This window comes from Alligator mississippiensis, chromosome 4 (assembly GCF_030867095.1).
Source record: "Alligator mississippiensis isolate rAllMis1 chromosome 4, rAllMis1, whole genome shotgun sequence".
NCBI classification, from domain to species: Eukaryota; Metazoa; Chordata; order Crocodylia; family Alligatoridae; genus Alligator; species Alligator mississippiensis.
The window spans coordinates 7,347,479-7,371,437 of NC_081827.1; positions in this window are offsets into that span (position 1 = coordinate 7,347,479).

Consider the following 23,959-nt stretch of genomic DNA (forward strand, 5'->3'; position numbering starts at 1 on the left):
GCTTCATATTCAAAGGCCATGGCATATGTTTGCTCAATAGGGTGCCACGGCAGGGGGAAACTGCATTTGCATCCTGGGTTAGGTGGCATTCTGGAGTATCAATATCATTTTTAATGAGATTTGTTGGTTTTAGAGCAAACCTGCTAAAGTGTAAATGTATGCTAATATGTCAACTCATGCTTGCTAGACCAAATTCAGCATGCTGCTTGGATGGGTAAGACGCAACAAAATATTTCAAAAATTATATCAGGGTAAATTTGCCTATTTGCCTATGGGTATAAGTCATAAACATTATTTTGATTTATCCTGAACACTTTTTGAGCAGTGTTTTACACTTCAAGGCAGAAAAAGCCAAGCTTCGGAAAGACATTTTCTTTCATGCGCAATAATTACACATGATGCACAACTGCAAAAACTTTTCAAACTTGGGGTCTTTAAGTGATCCACTTAAAAGCTGTATGACTTCAATGGGAGTTGGAGGCACTCAGAATCTGTTGCACACATCAGGGCCCCAATGCACCGGCTTTGGCATAAATGCACGGTAAGATACTGTCTACACCCTGTGCAGTTTACAATCCATATAGAAAAGACAGATAAAGGGGAAATGGGAGTGTAAAAAGCTGAATGACTTGCCTGTGGTTATGCCACAAGCCTGTGGCAGACTCAGGGATAGAACACAAGTCTCCTCGGGTACCAGCTCCATGGGACCAGTTTAACTAGGACTCACCAGGTCATTTGTTTAGAGATTCAGTGTCCTGGCCGTTAGGGTTTTTTTTTGCTAATCCATCTTCCTCTCACACACTGGGCAATGGCCACTTCACTGGGTAAGACTCTGGGCTTAGGCCAATGCCTGATTGATTTAGGCATTTCCAAGACTTCTAATTTATTTGGCCTGGAAGGCGATTTCTTGTCCGCTTTAGCTGGGTAGCCCCTTCTCTGCCAACTCTTCCTATTATAAAATGGAGTGCACGGTGCATATTTTACATAATTAGCTAATTTAACCAGCTAATTTAACATTAATAGCAAATCTGAGAATTGTACGCCAGCAAATGAACTCATTAAAGAGGAAAGGGCTGGCTCTCTTTTCTTTCTGCATTTTCAGCAAGATGCTCTGGGGAAATCAGGATTTGAGAAGGATTCAGACAATCAAATAAATAGAGTTTTATTGATGAATTAGGAAGGACAGCGTCAGAGTATCAAAATGCTCCTGGATGAGGGGCAGGCTTGGACTGGTGAGGAAAGACCAAGCAGTTCCTTGGACATGACACAGACCTGGTGCTGTAGGTGCCAACTTTTATTTTTCCATGTGCCTAAGATGATGGACACGTGGAAAGTTTTATGCATTTCAGGTGACAGCCCTCTTCCTGAGCAGGTTAGGGCCCTCAGGACTTCCACAGACTCAGTAATCTATTCAACTACTCCCCTGCTCAAGCCTAAGTGACCTTTTGGAGGCCAGGAGGATGCTGCGAAAGAACTGGGGGTACTAGTTTTTTGTGAGGGCGCATGCAAGGCTTTGAGTTTGGGCCTGTTTCTCCTTCAGTGAATCAGCTGCACAACTCACTGGTCTGGCAGAGCGGAGGGTCATCAGGAGAGAACTCCATTCTGCCCTGCTCTTATGTTCACCTCATGGCATCAGTGAGCCCCTACTTCTCCCCACACACAAACTGCCCCAACGTTCCCTACCGTACAGCTCTCTTCTCCCTGGGACCATATGTCCACCTCACATTTTCCCTACTTACCTTCCTCTGCCTTGCTACAGCCACGGTCCCCAATATACTCCCTCCCATTACCAAGCTTCCACTGACCTACTATGTTCATGTATGTCATGCTTATGGCCTACTTGATGGATAAGCTGTGGGTACACTGGATGAAGACCATCCATACTCGCTTGCCACGTCTTGGTCTTACAAAAGGTAGGAGGGTTCAGTGTTGTATGCGAAGGGTCCCCATGGGGTTACTCACATTACCGCTGCAGATGACTTGGAGCTCCCCCTCCCTTACACCTGATCTACTCACTAATCATGGATGCTGAGGGCTGTCATGCAGTCCTTGCTGCTTCAGGCCATGTGCCAGCTCAAGCAGCAACAGGCATGAATGCATCGTCTGGTTCCAGCTCCTGGTATCCCTTAGGGCGCAATCGGCCCAGCTACTTCTGACTGCTGATTGATGCAACATTGTTCCCCAAACAAAGGATTCCAAGAGGCCAAAAAATAAGCTCCCCTTGTAATCAGGAGGCTGGGGCTTCTAGCCCCTTTAATCTCTTGGATGCCTTGCCAGGTAAGTCAGGGCAGGTTCTATCAGCCTCCACTCTCTGGGCTATTCTCATGTCTGCTTCTGCTGGCGTGAGGACCCCAAGTAACCTGGAGGGACAATGAATGAAAGAAATGAATAAAAGGAAAAAGGCTCCCAGCACCTTTGTCACCCTCTCCAAAGCGTGGGGCGGGGGAAGCAAGGAAGGAGAGGTCCTGGTCTTCTGTGCTGGATGCAGCGGGGACTCCACTTGATGGGTGCCATGCTGGCCAGGCATCTGCCCATCTACCCATTACCAGGCTCCCCTTTTCCAGGGTTGCTTTTCTCTGCCCCCCTTCCCCGCCCACCTTCACAGCATGTTCCTAATGCCTGTTAAACTTTTTGCAACATCGTTCTGCCCTGATGTCATCCAACGGGCACTGCCCAAGCAGATTGACAGGGAGTTTATAAATCAGAGCAGCTGTACCGCGTGCTGCACTGGTCTGTGCTTTCCCCTGTGATGGGTAGGTCTCCCAGGTTCCCCACCTTATGGCGTTGGTCCTTCACCGGTGCACATCTGCATCCCACTGCTCTCAGAGGGTTCCTCGAGGGGCTGGGCAATCTTGCCTGATCTCCACCACCAGAATGTACCAATGTAGATAAAACAACACATAGGAGCAACTGACATTTAAAAGATGAATAGGGTGGGAGAGCAGTAGGGCATATGGGAAATTATGTTGTGGGGAAAGCATACTGAACAGCAGGGCTGTGGGGGAAGAAGTGGGAAGGCAAAACTGTTTGGTGTGAATGTGGAGGCAAGATTCCCAGGAAAGAAGGGGAAAGAAACGGGTATGACCTCAACTCCAAGGCTCTACATTTCCCTGAACAAATTGTGCATTGTAGATTTGACTGTTACATGCATATCTATATGGATCAGGGCAAATGTGTGACTCAGAAGATATGGCCTCAGCTCTCAGGATGTCCCTGTGTAACTCTGGGCCTAACTCTTACTCTGTGCCTCAATTTTCCCTCTGTAAGATGTTATTAGAATATGTGTAAAAAATCATGAGATATTTTGCTACTACAGGGTGCATCTACATGTTCGTTAATGCATTTTAGATACTGCACATTTAGTTTAGAACTTCCTTAATAAAGTACTAACTAAATGTGCAGTACCTAAAGTTATAGTATGCAGTACTGAAGTGTGCAGTAGCGCCAGCACATGGTTATTTAGTGACGCTTACTGTGCATTAGCCTAATAACACTGCACAGTATGCTATTAGCATGTTTTTTGCCATAACACAGTACTGTGAAGTGTTATTAGGCTAATGCACAGTAAGCATCTTGTGTAGATGTACCTCCTTTGTGATTCTCTACAGTTCCTGGATACATGTAAGACAAGGTTCCTTGGGTGATGGATACATGTAACGCCTTTATCTGGCTCAGATTAACTGGCTCAATTCAAGTCATGTGAACTGTGGTTGGCCTGTCTGGGAACATGACTTCACTTTGTGATTTCTCTGCTGTTAAGTATATTGTTGAAACCAACATGCTTTCACAAAGTGGTAAGGGTGTGTGCGTGTCTGTGCGTTGCACAGGAACAGTGATATGGACTTTACTGTGCTAAAAACTTGAATGGCTTTGGTAGCCTTCTCTGCTAATCTCTTGGGCAAATGTCTTTGGAAGAGCTGCAGGAACGGCATTTTTGCATGCCATGATGCATTGTTGTGCCTTTTCTGAACAGGAGGCAAGCTGTTGGGTCTTAGTTCATTGCATACGTGTTGAAGTATAGCCACTGGACAGAAAAGCAGCAACTGGAGATTTTTTGAGACATGTAGAGGCTTCAGTCTCCCTTGGGTACAATTTATATTTGGATTCATCTAAAAGTTCTGGGCCTTTGTGTTGGGAAGTAAAGTAAAATTTTATATATATATATATATATATATATATATATATATATATATATATGCAAGAAACAACAGAGAGAAAGGAGGGCATCTGTTGGGAACTCACTTTTATCTGCAAATCAGCCAGGCCCGAGGCAGTGCCATGCCTCAGTGGAGCAGAGACAATTTCAGGTAATTAATGTTCTTTTACTGGCACAAGGAAAATCATGGACTTCAGCAGATTCATACCATGTTGTGTCAGTGCTTAAAGCAGTAGTGATGGGTATGAATCACAAAAGAAGGTATAGTATCCCCACTCAGGGACTCGGATAGGCTCTCACTTCAAGGATGGCAAGTCCTCATTATGGTGTTGTGCTGGCCTTTTCTCTAACTCAAATCCAAAAACCCTTGTAACATATCCAAGCATGGTAAGTAAATGCATGAAATCACTTGCATAGCTGGAAAGCAGAAGCTAGGAGCTTACTACTCAGCTACAAAAATATAGGCCCACCCAGCTGATAGAGGAGCAGATCTTTTGTCATTTCTCTCCCTCTCAATAATAATGTTCTTAGGTAAAACTCAGACTGAAATGTAGTCGCATCAACCACATTTCACCTGGTTTTAGAGAGAAATCATGATAGTAGGTGACTCATTGTGGGGGGTATGGTGGGGCACGTGCCCCCCCTGAGATTGGCTGCCACCACCGCCGGCTTCTGTGGGTGGTCACCGCTCACTGCTCACCACCCCCTTGCCTCCCCACTACCGCCACCACTGGCTTCTGCAGGCGGTCGCTGCTTGCCACCCCACCTCCAATGTTGCCGATGCTGCTGCCTACAAATTGTGCCCCACCCCCAGTCTTGGGAGGCACCAGTCATTCATGACCATGATAAATCATTGAGTTGTACATATGTAATGAAGCAATATATCTGCATAGGGTAAAACTGAGCCCTGGCATAAACAGATATTTGTGTGTTTTTGTGCGAAAGGCAGGAGCAGATAATACAGATAGATGTGTGGTCACAAAAAGAGGTAATACAAGACAAGTAAGATTTTGCAATTTTAAAAGGGCAGACATAAAAAAATTAAAGGGAACTAGTTACTGAAGTTAACTGGTTCAAAGAGCTCAAGGACTTGAATGTGGAAGAGGCCTGGAATTTCTTTAAGTAAAAGGTTCAAGAACTATCTAGAACCTTAATCTAAAACAGAGTGAGGAAAAAGTGTGTGGAAAGATGCATAGTTCACTTAAAAAAGAATATTAGGAATAAACAGTGAGTCTATGAGGAGTGGAAAAAAGAACAGATTAGCCAAGAAAGCTATGTCTTGGTAGTCAAATGTAGAAAGAGAGAATTGCCGAATGTCAAACTGAGTTACAGCTTGCAAAATAAATTCAAAGGAGTACTAAAAATTTCATATAAATGAACAAACAAGAGAGAGAGAGAGAGAGACATAACATAACAAGGAAAGACGTAGAACCACTATGAAGTCAAGACGGGGTTGAGATTATACATAGTGTGGGTATGTCCCAAAAACTAAATTATTACTTTGCTTCTTTTTCAGTAAGAAGGATGATATTGAACATAGGAATAGAGGAAGAGTAGCTAGTGAGAATGAAGGTATGGAAATAGGAATTACTGCAACAGAAGGGGAAACAACTTAAATTGCTTAATGTGCTGAAGTGGGGGGACTGGACAAAAGCCAATGCAAAATTTTGAAAGAACTGGTATGTGAAATTGCAAGTCTGGAAGCAAGTATTTTTAATAAATCTGTCAAATCAAGGGAATATCATATGAGTGGAGAATACCAAATGTAGCATCTATGTTTAAGAAAGGAGCAAAAAACTCCAAGGAGACTAAAGAACCAACAGTAGCTTGAAATAAGAAATGATTGGGTTAGAGGGAGGGTACTATCAGAGTTTCACAGGGTCTGGCTTTGGGACTCATTTCTACTTTCCCTCCAGATTTGGGAGGCATCATTAATGTGGAGGAAGATCAGAATATCATACAGGAAAAACTGGATGGCCTGAGGATCAGAGCAATAGATATTGGATAAAATGTACTTGTGTGAAGTGCACAGTTTTGCACATAGAACATAACAGCAGGAATTTCTGTCATAAATGTTGAGCTCTTCAGTTGGGCATGAATGAGTAGGAGAAAGAACAAGGATGTCTTTATCAATTAAAAGATAACTTTTGAGCCAATGTAATGCAGCTGTGAAAATGGCAAACACTTCTCTCAATGCAAGTGAGGATAGTGTTTCCACTAGAAATAGGGAAGCATTCATGCCATTGTAAAAGGCAGCCCACCTGCCTACTGGCATTCAAGAAATTTGAATTCAGAGGCAGCAAAGAGCATGTGGGATGTCAAGAAGACTGGAGAGCATATCTTAGAAGAAAGTCTAAAAGGCTTTTTTAGCCTAGGAAAGGGAAGACTGAGAAAGGGATTTGATTACTCCCAATAAATCCTTTTGGGGAGGGAGGTTAACAACAGGGAAGGAGAGGACCTATTGTAAGGACAGGGTCATAGGCAGTCTTGAGAAGCACAGGGATAGACAAGAAGCCAGAGGAGGATCCAGACCAGGGTCAAGGCTTTATAAAAGGGTCAGAACCAGAGAGTCCAATTCAAAGTCCAAATCAGTATCCAAGATCCAAGTCTGTAGTCCAGACATTGCCAGGAGCTGATGGCTATAAAAAGACATTTAGAAGTTTGCTTTTGAGAATTGGCTTGTAGGTAAAGTTGATATGTATTAGAACAATGATCCAGGGCAATGGCAATGGTTATTTGATTTCTAAAATGCCTATTTGTGCTAGCTTCCTTAAGACCCACTGTGTCTGGCAGGCAAGCAGCAAGCAGACACACAGGCTGGGAAATTCGAAACATGTACCACGCTGTTCCATAACGAGATAAGATGGCACCAGGTCACAGTGCCTAACTGCAGGGCCCTGAGACTTCCAGTTTTGGGGAACAGACCAAATTAGGAGGACACTGGAAAGCCCAAATTAGGATATGTGCACGTGATGGGTTTGTGAAACAAAGGACTATGTTGACAGGACAGAACGTGGACAGTATGATGATCACAGGAAGACCAATCAGCGATGCCCAAAAATGCAGAGTCATCAGAAGGAGAGAGAGAATATAAAAGGAGGAATTTCAGAGCAGCAAAGGGTCCCTGAGAGGGGAACCCAAGGCTACTATGGATAAAGGGCACACCACCAGCTTGTCTCACCCACCTCACTGGGGGGATGGGCCTAGGCCTCCAACCTCCAGGCTGCTGACATCTGACATTCAAGAGAGAACCTCAGAGTGAAGCTCTTACACTGGCCAGACGTACCTTGACTCTGATGACAGCTCTAGGGCTGGTAGATATAGAATTGTTTGTATTATTCTTATCTGCTATCACTGTGTATCAATAGCATTTGCCTATTATCGAATGGAAAGGTTGTGGTCAGTCTGAGGGTTTTGGGTCCGCCTGGAACAAGGTACCTGGGTCATAAATCCAGTGCCAACAGGAGCCAGGGAATCCAGGATAGTCAAACAGAGTAAGGAGGAGCAGGGGACCAGAGACAGCTCCTGCAGGTTGTGGAGGATCAAGCAGGCAAAGTTCAAATAAAGGGCCTGGCATTATATATTGGGCCCAACCTATTCATAGATTCATACATGCTAGGGTTGGAAGGGACCCCAACAGATCATCGAGTCCGACCCCCTGCTGAGGCAGGGAAGAGCGCTGGGGTCAGATGATCCCAGCCAGATGCCTATCCAGCCTTCTTTTAAAGACGTCCAAGGTAGGGGAGAGCGCCACCTCCCTTGGAAGCCCATTCCAAATTTTGGCCACGCTTACCATGAAGAAGTTCTTCCTCATTACTCGAAAGCTAATGAGCTCAAACTTTGCAGCTGGTGCCATTCAGGAAGCAGTTGGCCTTGCTGAGGGTGCAGATGGTCTTCTAAGACCTATTTAAGTTAAAGAGTAATGCTAGTGGAAGAACAAGTGACATATCTCAGTCATGAATAAATTCAGGCTAGACATTAAAAAGTTTCTAAACTTCAGAGGAGCGATGTCCTTGAACAGCCTTGCCCGAAGGACCTGTTTGCCCAGTCCTACTTCAAGGCACCACCTGACTCAGCTTAATGATTCTGCTCTCTTCTGCTGCTGGATAGGTAGCTCTTCCCCACTCAGCCTCCACTCAGCAATGCTATCCTCCATTTACAACAGACCAAGGTAGGCGTCATACAGAAAAGCCTTCACAGGACAGCCATCATGGGAACATAGAACCCTTGAGCGGAGAAGGAAATAAAGTTTTTCCTCTACATGTATCCTCTTCTCTGACTTCACTGCCAGGCAAATCCACCTTCATATATCTTAGAGTGACTCCCTGAGTGTCACTGGGGAATTGGGGGTAGGTAATCTATGCCAATTAAGCTCTCCACACAAGCACTTTTCTCTTTTCAACAAAAAAGGGAGTAGAGTTTTCTGTTCTCTCTGGAGCCTCTGCTTAGAAGTCTCATACAGGCAATTTGTTATTTGGGAAATTCCAGCTCAAACACCAGTGTCTGTTTGCCTGGAAGCCTCTCTGCTCCAAGAATCAACTTTAGTTACCCGAGATAAAGGCAGAGAGAAAACTCTTTGTGTTTCAAAGAGCTCCCTGCAAAAGTAGTTGATACACAAAGTTCAGTTACCATGCCTGAGCACAGTCGGCATGATAAAAATATGAAGTTGACTCTGTGCAGTAGTACTATGTGCTGCAGTATTAACTCTTAAAATGTCTTCCAGCACTTCTCCACTCATTCGACTTTGGAAACGTTCAATACTGTGGTTGCTGAAGCCTTCAGATTGATACTGCCTGCAGTGGCATTCATTTCCTCTTCAGTTCATTCAGCCTGGCCCTGAGAACATGGGGGAAGGAGGGAGGAAAAATAGACGTTGACATGTAAAATCTTTGAAGATGAGAAGAGCCTAGACAGGCTAAGTAGTCATATTCCAGGGAAAGAGAGAAAGTGAAGGAAGGAAGGAAGGACAGAAATAAGGGGTTTCTTCCGTCTCCCCAGGTAGGCTGAGATTTTAATGCAAATCCTCAGTTCCAGAGAGGAGTCCCAAAACATTTGCCACTATGCTATTGACCCTAACAACGAACCATAAATGCTTTGTCCCTAGACAACTGACACTGGGTTTTGCCAAAAGGATGTCATCTTGGAGAAATCATTATTATTCTTTATTTGCATGCTGTACAACCTACCATCTTTGAAAACTCGTTGTGATCGGGAGAGGTCCTGGATGATTAGAAAAGGGCAAATATAGTGCCCATCATTAGGCAAGGGAAGAAGGAGGATCTGGAGAACTACAGACTGGTCAGCCTCACCTCAGTCCCTGGAAAAATCATGGAGCAGGCCCTCAAGGAATCCTTTTTCAAACATTCGGAGAAGGTGATTAGGAACACCCAGCATGGATTCACCAAGTGCAAGTCATGCCTGATCAACCTAATTGCTTTCTATGATGAGATGACTGGTTCTCGGATGCAGGGAGAACAGTAGATGTGATATACCTTGACTTTAGCACAGCTTTTGATACATTCTCTCAAGGAAGCTAAGGAAGTACTGGCTGGATCACTGGGCTCAAAGGGTAGTAATCGATGACTCAGTGCCTAGTTGGCAGCTGGTATCAAGTGGAGTGCCCCAGGGGTCGGTCCTGGTGCTGGCTTTGTTTAATGCCTTCAACAGTGATCTGGAAGATGGAATAGAGTGCACCCTCAGCAAGTTAATACACTGGAGGGTAGGGCTAGGATTCAGAGAGACCTAGACAAATTGGAGGATTCAATCAAAAGAAATCTCATGAGGTTCAATAAGGACAAGTGCAAACTCCTGCACTTAGGACGGAGCAATCCCATGTGCTGATACAGGCTAGGGGAGACTGGTTGGGCAGCAGGTCTGCAGAAAAGGACCTGGGGGTGACAGTGGACAATAAACAATATGAGCCAGCAGTGTGCCCTCATTGCAAGAAGGCTAATGGCATCCTGGCCTGAATTAATAGGTGTGTTGCCAGCAGATCAAGGGAAGTGATTCTTCCGCTTTATGCAGCACTGAGGAGGCCACATCTGGAGTCCTGTGTTCAATTTTGGATCTCCACTACAGAAAGGATGTGGACAGATTGGAGGTAGTCCAGCGGAGGGCAATAAAAATGGTTCAGGGACTGGGGGACATGACTGGTGAGGAGAGGCTGAGGGTACTGGGCTTATTTAGTTTAGAGAAGAGAAGACTGAGAGGAGATTTAACAGTAGCCTTCAACTTCCTGAAGAGCGTTTGAAAGAAGATGGAGCTGGACTGTTCTCAGTGGGGGCAGATGACAGGACAAGGAGCAATGGGCTCAAGTTGCAGCAAGAGAAGTTTAGATTAGATACTAGGAAAGCTTTCCCACTAGGAAGGTAGTAAAGCACTGGAACAGGTCACCCAGAGAGTTGTGGAAGCTCCATGCTTTGAGGTTTTTAAGACTGGGGTAGACAAATCCTTGGCTGGGATGACATAACTGGAGATGGTGCTGCTTTGAGCAGGGGGTTAGAGTAGAGCGGGGGCAGGCAATTATTTTGGGCAGATTACTGAGTTTTGGCAAGCCATCAAGGGCTGCATGACAGGCAGCCAGGGGCAGATAAATATTAATTTTCTAAATTTTTTAGGGGCCCCACAGGCCAGATAGAATGGCCTGATGGGCCGCATCCAGCCCCCGGGTCGCATTTTGCCCACCCCTGGACTAGAACTTTCCAAGACCTGTTGATACTATTGCCCATGCCCTGGAAAGTCAGATGAACAGACAGTGTTTATAGTCCAGTACAAGGCAGATGAACAGACAGTGTTTATAGGGCACTTATTAGGCCTGTGTATAGTGGCTGATAGTCGCTTCGGATTTGGTTTCGGCCAATTCGGGGGACAATGATTCGATTCAGTGATTCGAATCACTGTCCCGAATCTATTCAGCTGAATCTGATCTCCGAATCTCTTGATCTCCAAATCACCCAGCCAGGCCCATCCCCCGCCTGCTCTCCCAGCCCAGCAATGGCTGCGCTGCCCGCAGACTAAAGGAGCTGGAAGAGTATGCTGAAATGTGTGCAAACCATGCCTCCCTCCCCCCTGCCTGCACAGTGTCAGGGTCTCAGCATTGGAGTGTCTATACACATAGCTCTGGGTAAGTTTTTCTACCAGGTGAACAAACCTGAGAGAATTGTCCCAGATTATTTGAATGTGTGTATGTAGCCAAAGGCTGTGGAAAGTAGGATGGCATAAAAGGGCCATAGCATGGCTTGGTATCAGGGTCCCTGTCTTCAGTGCAGTAGAATGACAATAAAAATGAAGTTCACCCCTTCGTAGGCAAGGGGTAGGCGAAAGATAAAGCTCTTTGAATGGAGGCAGAAGGTAGACTTCTCCTTTCGTTTAAACTGGTACAACTCTGTTATACTCGGTGAAAGCAGACTTTGCCTGGAGACTGAAATAAACTCCAAGGTGATCTATTCTGGAAAGAAATATTGAGATCAATTTGCTGTGTCTCTCTTCTGTGGCTAAAAGATGACTTTGGTATGGACTGAGGCGGGGAGGAAGGGGATTCTTCCGTTGTAGTGGGAAGTGTGGTCTTCTACCCAGGACCTTTTGAGCATGTATTGACAACACTTTATAGAAGCAGGTTGCTGGCTGCCGTGGTTCCCCTGCTTTACCTGTGGCAGGTTTGGGTGTTAAGTCTATGTCGTGTCAGGATTGAGCGTGGTCTTACGTAGAGTTTAGATTATGATTGTATGGGATGGTTTGGATGGGGACAATCCTGCCTCAGGCAGGGGGTGTGACTAGATGACCTTTGGAGGTCCCTTCCAGCCCCACTTCTTTATGATTCTACAACCATCAAGACTTTAATGTCTACCAGCATTAAACTTACTAATTTTTGATGTTTTTTTGTTTTGTTTGTTTGTAATATTTTCCTGGCCGGAGGAGAAATATTTACTTCTGAAGCTCACACCGTGGTATTAGCTGAACGACCTCTGAAGGTGGCTATTTATATTCATAGGCTACTTCCCTACTATTAAAAGCACCGCCACTCTGTATGTGTATGAGAAACCTCCTTCAGCAGACTGCAGCTTCACTTCAAACTCGTCTGACCTTTATATCTGCAGTTTGATGAGTTAAATCAGTGTCACTGCCCATGGAGCTACGAGGTTACTTTGACAGGAGCATAGAGACACTGTCAGGTCTGTTTTTCATGCTAGAGGATCATACCGCTACCGTAGGATGCAATTTGCGCTCCCTTCACTCGCAACACCTCAGTGCCGTGGGAAGAGAGAGGGAGGGGGCTTTGCTCCCAGAAGTGTCTGGGTCTGAGACGTGATCCTGCGCTGGCAGACGATGAACTAAAAGACTTAGAATAGCAGGTTTCTTCCCACCTCTACTATCTATGCTTGACAGCTCCATTTCAGGGGGTGCAAATAATAATAATAATAATAATAATAATAAAAAAACCCGACCAAGCAAAAGCCAAATACTCTCTGAACAAGAGGCTAATTCATTTAAAATTGATTTACGCCCAAGGCAGAAGACACTTGATCTTGTAGCTTTCAGCCACAGCATAAAAATAAAAGAGCATCTGACACTGATGGACATGTGAGGTACATCGAACACCTAATTGCTGGGGTGCGTTATGCCAACAGCGTTTAGCTGTTCAACTGGCAGTGTCAAGCTGAAACGTTACATTTTTCCGGCATCATTTATAAGTCCTCCATCCATTTGCCCATGTGCTTGGCACATGGTCCCCGAAGTTGATGTGATGACTTGCCCTGATAGAAAAGACACACTGCCGTTTCATCAATAAGATTTCTATTGTTATTTGACAAGAACAATGTGCGCGAAGAACCGGCTCACAATAGCTTCTATCAATCAAGCACTCTGTGGAAAATCAAAAATGACAATGAAACCCACAGCATTAAATAACCTGTGGTGCTGGAAATTAATCAGGAATCTGGTGTTCTTGAAAACAAATGTGTTTTTAATAAATTAGATTTGAGAGTCACTTACAAGCTGTGGATTGCAGAGCCAAGTGGAAGCTGTTTCTGATTTGTACTGACAAATCACAAGGGAGCTCACCCCATGTACATATGCAGGCAGATAATATTATGGCTCAGGAGGAGAGCTGCAAATCTGTTCAGGCATACTGACATCTGGGTGACTGAGGGGGTGGGGAAGAGAGAGTCTTCTGAATATGGATGTAGTGTGTCCACACAACACCTAAAATAACCTCTACCAAGAAAATCGATGTATCCCAGATCTATAAGACGCTACCAACACCCCATGCAAAATGCTACACAAAATTCCCCGCTGGGGGGAGAAGGTGAACACACAATATCTAACAGACGCTAGTTGTGTCACTTAATGCACAAGTGGTAGGAGTTTGGGGAGGACACTGAAGAGGGTGAGACGAGAACCCGTACAGAGCAGAATAAAATGGAAAGAAATCAAGCTAGATTTACGGTTCGGATTTTATCGAACGCTTAATATCGACTCACCAGTTAAAGTGAGGAGGAATGAATAGCCATCTCTTTAGCAGTGCTGCTCTCCCACTTGAATGGCAGTCACGTGGGCACATTTTCAAAGCCACAAATGGGAATTGTGGACTCCATTCCTACTGAATTTCAGTGACAGTCGGGTACCTAACAGCTTTGAAAATCTCTCCCCTGGAAAAATGCAACATTATACAAGTACTATGTGCAAGAGACTTCCTTCATTTGATGCCCAAACTAGGTGCCAAATCCCAGAGCTATTACCAATTTTCACTTAGTCTTTACTCAAGCCCCCTTCAGCTGAAGTCAGCAGAGATGGAAGTATGGACCCCACGATGTGGCCGTAGAAACTGAACGGAGGATGCTTGAGGATTTTCCTAGAGTTGGAACTATTCCGACCACCACTGCCCACGATGTGGGAGCTTGCTCCTGAAAATGGGAAGGCCCTGGACATTTAAATGACTCTAGGTAGCTAAATCTCCTCTTAAGTTGCCTTCTGCAACATTTTCAAAGCCACACATGGGAAATATGGACAACAGATGCACCTGTCTTCCTATGCAAGCGAGAAGAGATGGGTAAGAGTCTGCATAGACAATGCAAAGGGTGGCAGTGCCATCATTGTATTCCTTCAGCTCCACCAAGTTGTCTGGAGAAAGCAAAGAAGAAAAAAAATGTTAAAGCACTGCAAGTTTTGCCATACCACAGAAAGTCGTTGCTGTTGTTTTGTTGCACACTGTCAATTGGGGATCCCTGCTGTGGTATTTGGATTCGCTTTTGTGACCCCTTTGTTCCTATGGGTTTATTGTTTGCCTCTTGCAGCACTGCCATCGCTCTCCCTCCCTCCCTCCCTGACATTTGTACTCAAATCACTGCCTCTATATGATATACTGCTCTGTGCATATGCATTCACAGCATCTAACGCAGCAAGCCTGGGCTCATGGAAGCTTATGCTCACTTGCACGCGCGCTCTCTCTCGATACATACTGTGGCAGGACCTGCAAGTCTAACATCGGGCTCTACAGCCACAAGAGAAAATGCACCACCAGTCAGGAGAATAGCTGCAATATCCACCATCACTCACTGATGAATGAATGCTATATCTACACACAGCCTTCCACCTTCAGCTCCCTCTCTGCAAAAATGATTTCCTACCCATGGGGACCATCTTATACCATTGACACTTTTCCCAGAGCCCGACGAAGGGACTTTGATCCCGAAAGCTTGCAGAAAAGGACACTTTTCTTGCCATTTTCCAGTTGGTCTAATAAAAGGTATCATTTTGGAACCAAGAGTTCTAGTTTTTTGTATACACACATCTATCTATCTATCTATCTATCTATCTATCTATCTATCTATCTATCTATCTATCTATCTATCTATCTATCTATCTATCTATCTAATATTATTTAGTTAGTCTAGAAGGTATATCTCTACCCTGCCTTGTGCCTGGCTTCAGACTACACAACTAACTCTCAGGTCTCTCTTTCCAACAAACTGAGAAAAATGCATAGAAGAGGAAGGGCCACAAACACAAAGCTGTAAGCTGAGAAACATCTTGACTTCAGACAGGTCTAAAGCTTATGTGAGAAAGACCTTCAGATTTGGATCAAACTGCAGTGGGGTACTGGGTTTCTACCTGGTAACTAGTAAGATTGCCTCACTCCTAGTTTACCATGTGAAACACATCCCAGAGAGACTAATACTGCACCAAGCACCCTTTAACAGACATGTTATACTACAAGGTACCTTGAACCCAGTGATTATACCATGTACCACAGGCTCCTTTTGACTGTGAGTGAATAGAAGAAAAAGGATCATCATAAATGAAGGGAAGAAAAAAGCACAAGAAAAGTTTGCAGAAAAAGGAAAGGTGGAGCGAGGGCTGGTGAGGATCTTCAATTCCTTCTCAGTACAGGAGAATAAGTGAGTATTAAATGAATGTAAAAAGTGGCAAATTCAAAGCAGATAAAAGGCTGCACTTCATCACACCATGCTCAGCTGTCTTGTGGAGCTCATTGCCACCAGATAATCTTTAGCCCAACAGCTTGGCAGGATTCTCAATCATTGATCATTTAAATGGCCATAAATATATAGTGCTTTGACTAAAAAAAAATGCAAACAAAACATAGACGAGAGGGAGAAAGAGAATCTCAAGCTTCCTGGCATTAGCTAATCTCTGACCATTGAAAGCTAAGAGCACTGGTTTTTCCCAGAGCCAACTTATCCCATAACTCTTCAGTGCAGAGTTTCTTCCTCCAAAGTAGCTGGTGCTGGTTGCTGTCAGACAGGATGCTGAACGAGATGTCCTACTGATCTGATCAACTCTGGCAGCTCCAACGTGCCTGTCAGAAGAGCCTGTCTGATTCGAGCAGAAGACAAGTTCTTATTCAGGGTGACTGTTTCCAACATCATTAGATATAAATCTGGGTAATTGATGCAAGTCATTTCTCATCTATACCAATTTGGTCAGATCTCCATTGATGCCAATGGCAAAATTCCCATTGATGTCAACGGGGCATGGGGAACCCTTGGTCCCTCTATCCCTTGGAGGACTAGCAAACTTCAGGCAAGCTCCTCTGCCTGCCCGGGTAACCCCCAAGAAAGCTGTACGGCTATCACCGGGGAAAGAGTCAGACTCGGATGTGCTGTTGTTTGTTGTCCAGCCCAGCCAATCTCATGGACTCATCTCACAATTAGGCCGATAATTAAGATATAACAACATATATTTTTCCCAATATAAATTGATAGATGCTGGATAGCACTGTGAGCATAAGGGATAAATTGAGCAGTAATCTGCAAAGGATGTTATTGCTATTATAAAAATAAGGATCTGTCTCTCTAGCCAATCAATTCAGCAGATATATACCAACAATCAAATTGTTAAAAATGACTTCTATAAATTACCCAGTCTTCCATCTAATGGAGATGGAAACAGCTGTGAGACAATTTAGAGCTGATATAACCATACGTCGGGAGCGCTTTTTCAAACTGATGCCTTTCCATTCTCTTCAAAGCTGTTGTACTGTAGCAGGCATCTTGGTTTAATGCACCCATGTGAAAACAGACTGTATTTCACACCATGGGTTAGCAAAGTAATTTTGGCAGAAATGCTCAAGAATATATGCATTTAATATGGGAGGAATAATTCAATTTCCTTCCTATTATTTCAGCTATGTGGTTACAATCGCCTTAATTCTTCATTAAACCCTCTGGGCTTGCGGGATGTTGCTGTGTTTTATGAGCTGCCATACTTCTTTCAAATGAACCCAGAAAGACACACAAAGGAGCAGTTATAATCATGTATTTTTTAGTCAGATATACCAGTGATTTCAGTTAAATCAGAGCAATTTAGCACCTTGCATGGGTAACCACGGCTCCAGAAGCTCATGCTGCTAGTTGCTAGTGTTCGAGCCTAGTCACAACTTGTCTGATGAGATTTGTGGGTGCCCGGCTTTCAGCTCGCCTCCTCGTTCCAGCGGAGCATCAGCAGCGCTGCCTCTAGCAGAAAGGCACCGGGCATCGAGTCTTCCTTTACCTTCATGGCAAGGTGCTAAGCTTTTGGTATGGGCGAGGTGGGACCAGTGTTGTCCACCTTGGCCAGACAGACTACCTAGAGTGCTTGCAGGGATGAGCCGTGAAAAGCCAGAGAAGAGAGGAACTGGAGCTTTCCGTCCGAGTGGTGTAGTGGTGATAGGACCCCAGCAATATATATTTAAATGTTATTTGTCTCAGGAATTGGGCGAGAAGGAGGCAACACCCAGAGTGCTGGCTCAAAGTCAGCTCCTACTGACTGCTCCACATCAGGCATGGAGTCAACAGCCACCTGCTCGGGGTCACTGGCATGGTGCTCCCCATCCTGCCAACATGCTCTTTAACCGTATCTCTTCTATTGCTACCAGGGTGCTCCATACCTGCAGAGGATGAGGACCATATTTCCTCACATATTACATGCCCCCAAATAAGACCGATGTCTTCTTTTTGGAAGGCAGACTGCAGAAGAAGAGATTGTTTCCAGATTCATGGCCGACTGCATGCAGCAGCTCACTTGCCCCAAGCCAGTTCAAGCGCAAGTTATGGTGTTAACCCTCTGACAGCCACTAAGGAACTGGTAGCAGCTTTTGGGTGCTCAGCTTCTGGCTCCTTCATCTGCTCTTCTTGTTGGGCCAGGAAGAAGCAGCAGCTATTTTGCCAGCCCCTGGAGCACAGCACCTCCATACTTCTATTCCAGCAAAGGAAATCGGTCTCTCTGCTTACAACAGACACCCCAGTTTTGGAAGGCTTATTTGGAAAGGAAGGGTGTGTATTTGGTATACAAGTATATACAGTCATTATTCCTGCCTGAATACTGGGTAAGATAACTGCTCCTTCCTGAATGGCACCTCACTAGTGGTTTAAGCTTGGAGGCATCATGGATGTGGAAAGATCCAGCACTGCAGACAAACAGACCAACTCTTCTCCCAACGTACCTAGCCTCCATTTTTGCCTCTTTCTGAATCACTCCCTAAACTTCCCTCTTGTACAGCCTTACCAATGAAGCAGAATATGTTTCCCTTAGAGTAAAAAATGCATACACCTAAACTAACTGATTGAGCAGTCATAAACCTAAGACCTATGGGATATCCCCTCTTTCTTTGTCCTCCCTCTGGAATGCAACACAACCTAGTGATGCTACACAGGGCCTGCTTGAAGACCTGGCCCAGATTAAGCAATGACACCATCGACTACTGACCTATATATCCAAGTAGACTGCAAACCCTTTGGGTCAGGCATCCTTTTTTTCGTTTCTATGAAGCACGTGACAGCAATCCAGGCTGTCTCCTGCTATGAAATAATTAATAATAATTTGTATTTGCATCCAGTGGAGGGCAGTAATGCACAGTCCAGCCTGCAGTCAAGTTCTCCTGACTAGTGTGGGATTTCCCAGCTAGGAGACATGTAGATACTTCATGCTTTTATTTCCTCAGAAGGCCAGGTTAGTCTCACAACTGCTGGTGGTCATTTGAATAATAATGACAAGAGCCCAGAAAAAATGATTTGCCAGTTTGGTTCCAGTTTAGATTGGGAGAAAGGAGCAGTCTAGACTGTCTGCTTTGTGCACTGCGTTTTTCTAATGTGTCCACCCATTAGAGACGTCTCACCACGGGGCACACCAAGAACAGCTGGGGTGCCTTTGAAACGTCTGTGCTTTTCTGCTGCTGTTAAGCCATCAAGCCAACTTTTCTGCTGCATCTATGCAGAATACACCGTGAAGCAGGTATATTCTGCATGGATATGCCTGAGACATTCAGCAGAACAGCAGGTGCATCCCACATGGATGTAATGGAAACTTTTCATTGCAATCAAGCAGATAAGGGACACAGGAAAGCAATGATAAGATAAATTAGTTGCAATAATTCATGTAGGTCTGTGAACTTCATCTCTACTGCATTGATGTTGAGCCAGCAAGTTGCAGAGGTATACCTGATAGCCCTGCTGGTCATATTCTGCTATATCATGCTATTGCATGGCATGGTCAATGTGCTCAATAGATATTATAATCATTGTAAGAGCTGGCCAGTCTCAACAGCACTATACGTGCACGCATGCGTGTGTTTTGTTGCATGGGCATAAGTGTTGCAACGCATTACAGAGTGCTCCATGTCCTAACCGGTTGTGTTAGGCACCATGATGACCTGGGCTGATGTGATACAACGTAACAGGCCATGTCATCTCAATGCTTCATGCTGTGAATGCAAAGCAACATGTAAGCGCGCTGAGCCGCATCAAGGAAAAAAAATAAAATAAAACCACTCTCTTAGTGACTACCTTCTCCTCTTCCCAGCTGCAACAGAAGGATAATTCATTTCGTCAGCACTAAGTGGCACCTCAAGAACCGAGTCTCAGCTGCTAAATTTCATGTTGTGCTACCAGCGTTGGCTTTCAAAACCCAGGCTGCGAACACAAAGTAAAAACACCTTTGGGAGGAAAAGACAAATGGAGCATTTCATAGCTGGAGTGAAGTGTTACATCAGGAAGTTGAGGTTTGCACTGAATGCACCATGACAAGTTCCCTATGGGAAAACTTCCCCGTGGCCCCTATTACTCCAGTTTACCCTGAGAATCTCATCTCTTGACTTACAGCATGAAATGTATCTCACTCGCTAAGTCTCTGTCATAGCGAAGCCATAAAAACACATTTGTTTCATGAGCGGATGGGCTCCAATTTTTCATACTGACTTGAGCGCTTGGATTCTGCAAATGCACTGGACGTCATTTTAGGTGTCTGTACGTGAGCACAGTGCAGAGAGAGTTGTACAGGGGAACAAGTCAAGTCAGGTGCTAGGTTCAGCAATGCCAAGATATAGCAAGATCTTGTTTATGCTGCGATTTCAGCCAGTGGTTGAAGCAGTGACACTAATAGCAATTAATACTGAATTGCAGTCAGAAAATGTAGGCACCTGATAAGGGAAGCAAAAAGACATCAGTGAAAAACCGATGGCCAAGAGGGTTAAAGACGATAAGGCAAAATTCTTTATCAGGAACAAATGAAACACCAACCGTGTCTGATACAATATGCCTGATACAATAAAAGCATAATAAGATTGTCAGTCTTGGTATGGAAAAGGAAGAAGTTCTCAATAAATATTTCTGGTCTATATTTGGAAGAGGCAGGGTAACGTATTTACTTTCCTTCCCTACAGTAACTAGGAAAGTAGTTTCAACAGCAACTATTAAAATTAAACATTTTTACATCAGAAGGACTGTAAATGGGCACCACAGAGTACTAAACTACCTTAAGAGCACTCTGAGTCATTAATGTTGATTTTTAATAAATCTTGTAAAACAGGGACATACGAAAGGAAAATAAGCTAATGTTTTGCCATTAATTTAAGAGGATAAATGGGATATCTTGGATAACAGTTTAGTCTGACATCAGTTCTGGGCAACATTATGATAAGGCTGAAACAGAACAATGTCATGAGGGCTTAAAGTATGGCAGTCCTGAGTGTCAAAAATAGGGGAGCGGGGGGTTGAGGGGGGGAAGAGCATTTAATATGCTGTATTTTCTTCCAGCAAATGTGCCCAAGAATAAAATACAAACTTTGTTTTTCAAAGACAGAAAGAAGAAAAAAAGAGCTCTTTCCTTATAATACTACCAGCTGAGCCTGCTTGCTCTTCCGCTCCATGTGGATGATCACAGCCAGGTTCACTTTTGGTTTCACCAGCGAGCAGCAGAACCCGCTTTTACCATATTTCTTGCATATCACACACCCTCCAGTTTCCATCAGCTGTTATTTGAGGAAAAGGGACATGTTGTACATGAGAAAATACAATAGCTTTTTATGAGATTACAAGTTTGATTGGTAACAGCAGTGCCATAATGTGAGGGCCGGGAGCGATCCGGGGCCCTTTTGTGCGCGCGGGCTGTGGCCAGCAGCCCGGGCACACGGGGCCGGAGAAAACAGGCAGCGAGCTAGAATTAGTCACAGAATGCGTAATGGTTGATTCAAGATTGTTTACTTACACCCAAGATGGTCGCGGTGTAGGCTGGACAGTTTCCAGGCACAGCTCCGCTTAAATCCTCGTTTGAGGACTACGACAAGCTCGGTCTCTCCCACGGAGTTGTCGAAGCTCCGTGGATCTGTAATTTTTTGCGCGCAGGGAGGGGTTTGTCTAGGAATCGAACGGCGACGGGGAGAGGCCAGAGGCTGATCAGACCCCTGTTGCCTATTATGAAATGCGTTGGGTCCGATAGGATCCGCAGCGCTTAGAGATCTTCACACAGGGTGAAGTCTCCTCCTCCTGGTGTTCGTGGAGTCCTCCAACTTGGGCGGAAACCACACAAGCTTTTTATACGGCTAGCAAGCCAATCACTAGCCGCCACGTGTGCATAATTTAACGCGAGCCAATAATGGAGCTCGGATTATAATACAAATGGCGGGAACTCTTTGCAACACGCACTTCTTAGATGCAAAGAAGAAATGCACCCTGCAAAGAAAGCTGCAAATTTGGCGGGAAAATAATTTAGCGGTGCCAAAGCACACACAAAACAAAAATCACAACTTTGGGTTGTGACATCCCCCCTTGCTGAAGGCACAGCTAAATTATGCTGCACGCTTGTCATTCGAGTGATCTAGAGCTTTGGCATGAGTCGTCAAACGAACAAACAAACAAATAAACATAAAATTCGCTGTCCTGGGATTGAGTTACATAATAATCAACAAACAATAATCAACACAAACACATAATCAAATTCACAACAAAAACTACACGATCCGGGCTTCAGTGGGCGTCATGGCGAAGTCGCGTGTCAGGCCCCCACTTCTCTCGATGATGTTATCCTTCTCAGGGCTTCTCTCCGCCACGCACTCTGAATTCCAGACCTGTAAACAAAACTCTCAAAAAAATAGGTTAACACATCTCAACATATTTACAAAGTTTCCATAGAATTATACTATAATACAAGTGTTTGCTACTCTGAACTACCCTCTCTTATACACTTAATTAGATGAAATCATTGAGGAGCCGTCGTCTGGTTCCTCTAAATAATGAAAACCTAACTCATAGGCCAGTTGCCATTGACCTGCGTCCCCTAAAATCCGAAGTTGCCGCTTATTGAGTCCAGAACGCTGTAGGAGAAATCCAAACATGTATTGCTCTTCTGGTGTCCTCTGTGGCAATGATGGAAGATTGGATTCACGGTGTTTCGTGCCTTGAAGTTTGGTCGGGTGTTGACGGTCCCGATCACCGGACAATCTTGGCTCCATCAGGATACGCAGTCATGACAACTGACAAAGGAGATTACACACGGGTTGGTTCACCATTGGGTTGAGCAGAATCCGGAGGACGATGATGTTTTTCCGCCCATAAATCTCAAGACAACTATCTAGGTTGTGAACGGTTACTGGACCGGTTCCAGGGTCTCATAGATGATGGTGAGGCCATGGCCTGATTCGCTGGAGTGATGTCAGTCCCAGCGCACATGCTCTGGGGTTCCAGGCGCAGTATGAGACTCCGATAATTGCTAGCATGAGATGCTCTGCGCCGGTATGTTCTGGCCGTCCTTCATGCCATACGTGGGCTTTTTGACTGACCAGTCCTGCAACAAGCGCTGGCAGTGGAATAGGCCAATGAATGTTGGCCGCTATCATGTCAATGTCAGTGACCTGTCCTCTACTCCACGAAGCTTGTCTGACTAGGAAGCTTGCTTCTTTTTGGTTCAGCAGGTCGGATCCAAGTTCCACGACCAAACGTCCCAACCACACAGCTAGAGTTTCTTCAGGCTGGATTCTTGATTCTCTACACAAATCCTGCAGTTCAGTTCTGGTTAGAGCGTAATAGGCAGTGGTAACTCGGGTAGTCGTTGTAGGCTGAACTGCCGCTGCGGGAGTCACTGCTGCTGTTACTGCTTCAGGCAGGAAGGGCGGACGCACTCCTCTGCTTGACTCTCTTTTGTCGGCAGGAAGGCGTGGTCGGTAGAGGCGTCGCTGCGTCGCTAGGTGGGGTTGCCAGAGACGACGCTGCGTCGATGGGCGGAGTCGCAGACCGAACTCTCGTGGGTTCCTCCAAAGCTCCACCCTTCTTTTCCGGTTCTTCCACGTGGTCTCCCTCTTGCTCGGCGCCATCTTGGGCTGGCATTTCAGGATCCCTTCTCTCAGCCGCTTCTTTGACCGCCTGAACAGCCATACGCAGCCGGGCCTTTAAACTTAAGTTCTTGTGCATTAAATCCATGATCGTACGGAAAGTTGCACTTAAGTCTCCCCCCTTGTCGTACCGCGGGGCCACCCTCTCATCTGCGGCGTGTTCCTCTGTCTCCAGATCTTCGCAGAGCTCGGATAGAAGCTCGTGACCCCTTAATCTAGACACCACCATGATAGGGGAAAACCGGCCGATCGGCACTGGCTCTCCACTCTCCCAAGCATATTGTAGGCATCGGGCACACTCCCGGGTGAGGGTCGGGTTCACTGCGCCCACCGGGTTGACTCTGGCGAGGGACACAGTATCAAGGGGCCTGAACAGGACCCGCTCGTCACCCATTATACACCCGAATGCCGCGGGGAGCAAATACACTTCCCTCTCCTTCGGGGCTCCGTCTTCGGAGGCTCCCTCTTCTCCCTTCAGCGAAAGGCGTCCGCTGATATATCTCTCACCCGTTCCGCCCGCCTGGTGGTAAGCGATATGCACCTCTAGTTCTTCAAAACTTTTCACTTGGCGTTGGTTATTGCGCCAAGGGCAGTTCTTAACTAATTCCAGTTCTAGCGTGTTCTCTCCTGATCCCATCCTCGTCGCCATGTGTGGGCCGGGAGCGATCCGGGGCCCTTTTGTGTGTGTGGGCTGTGGCCAGCAGCCC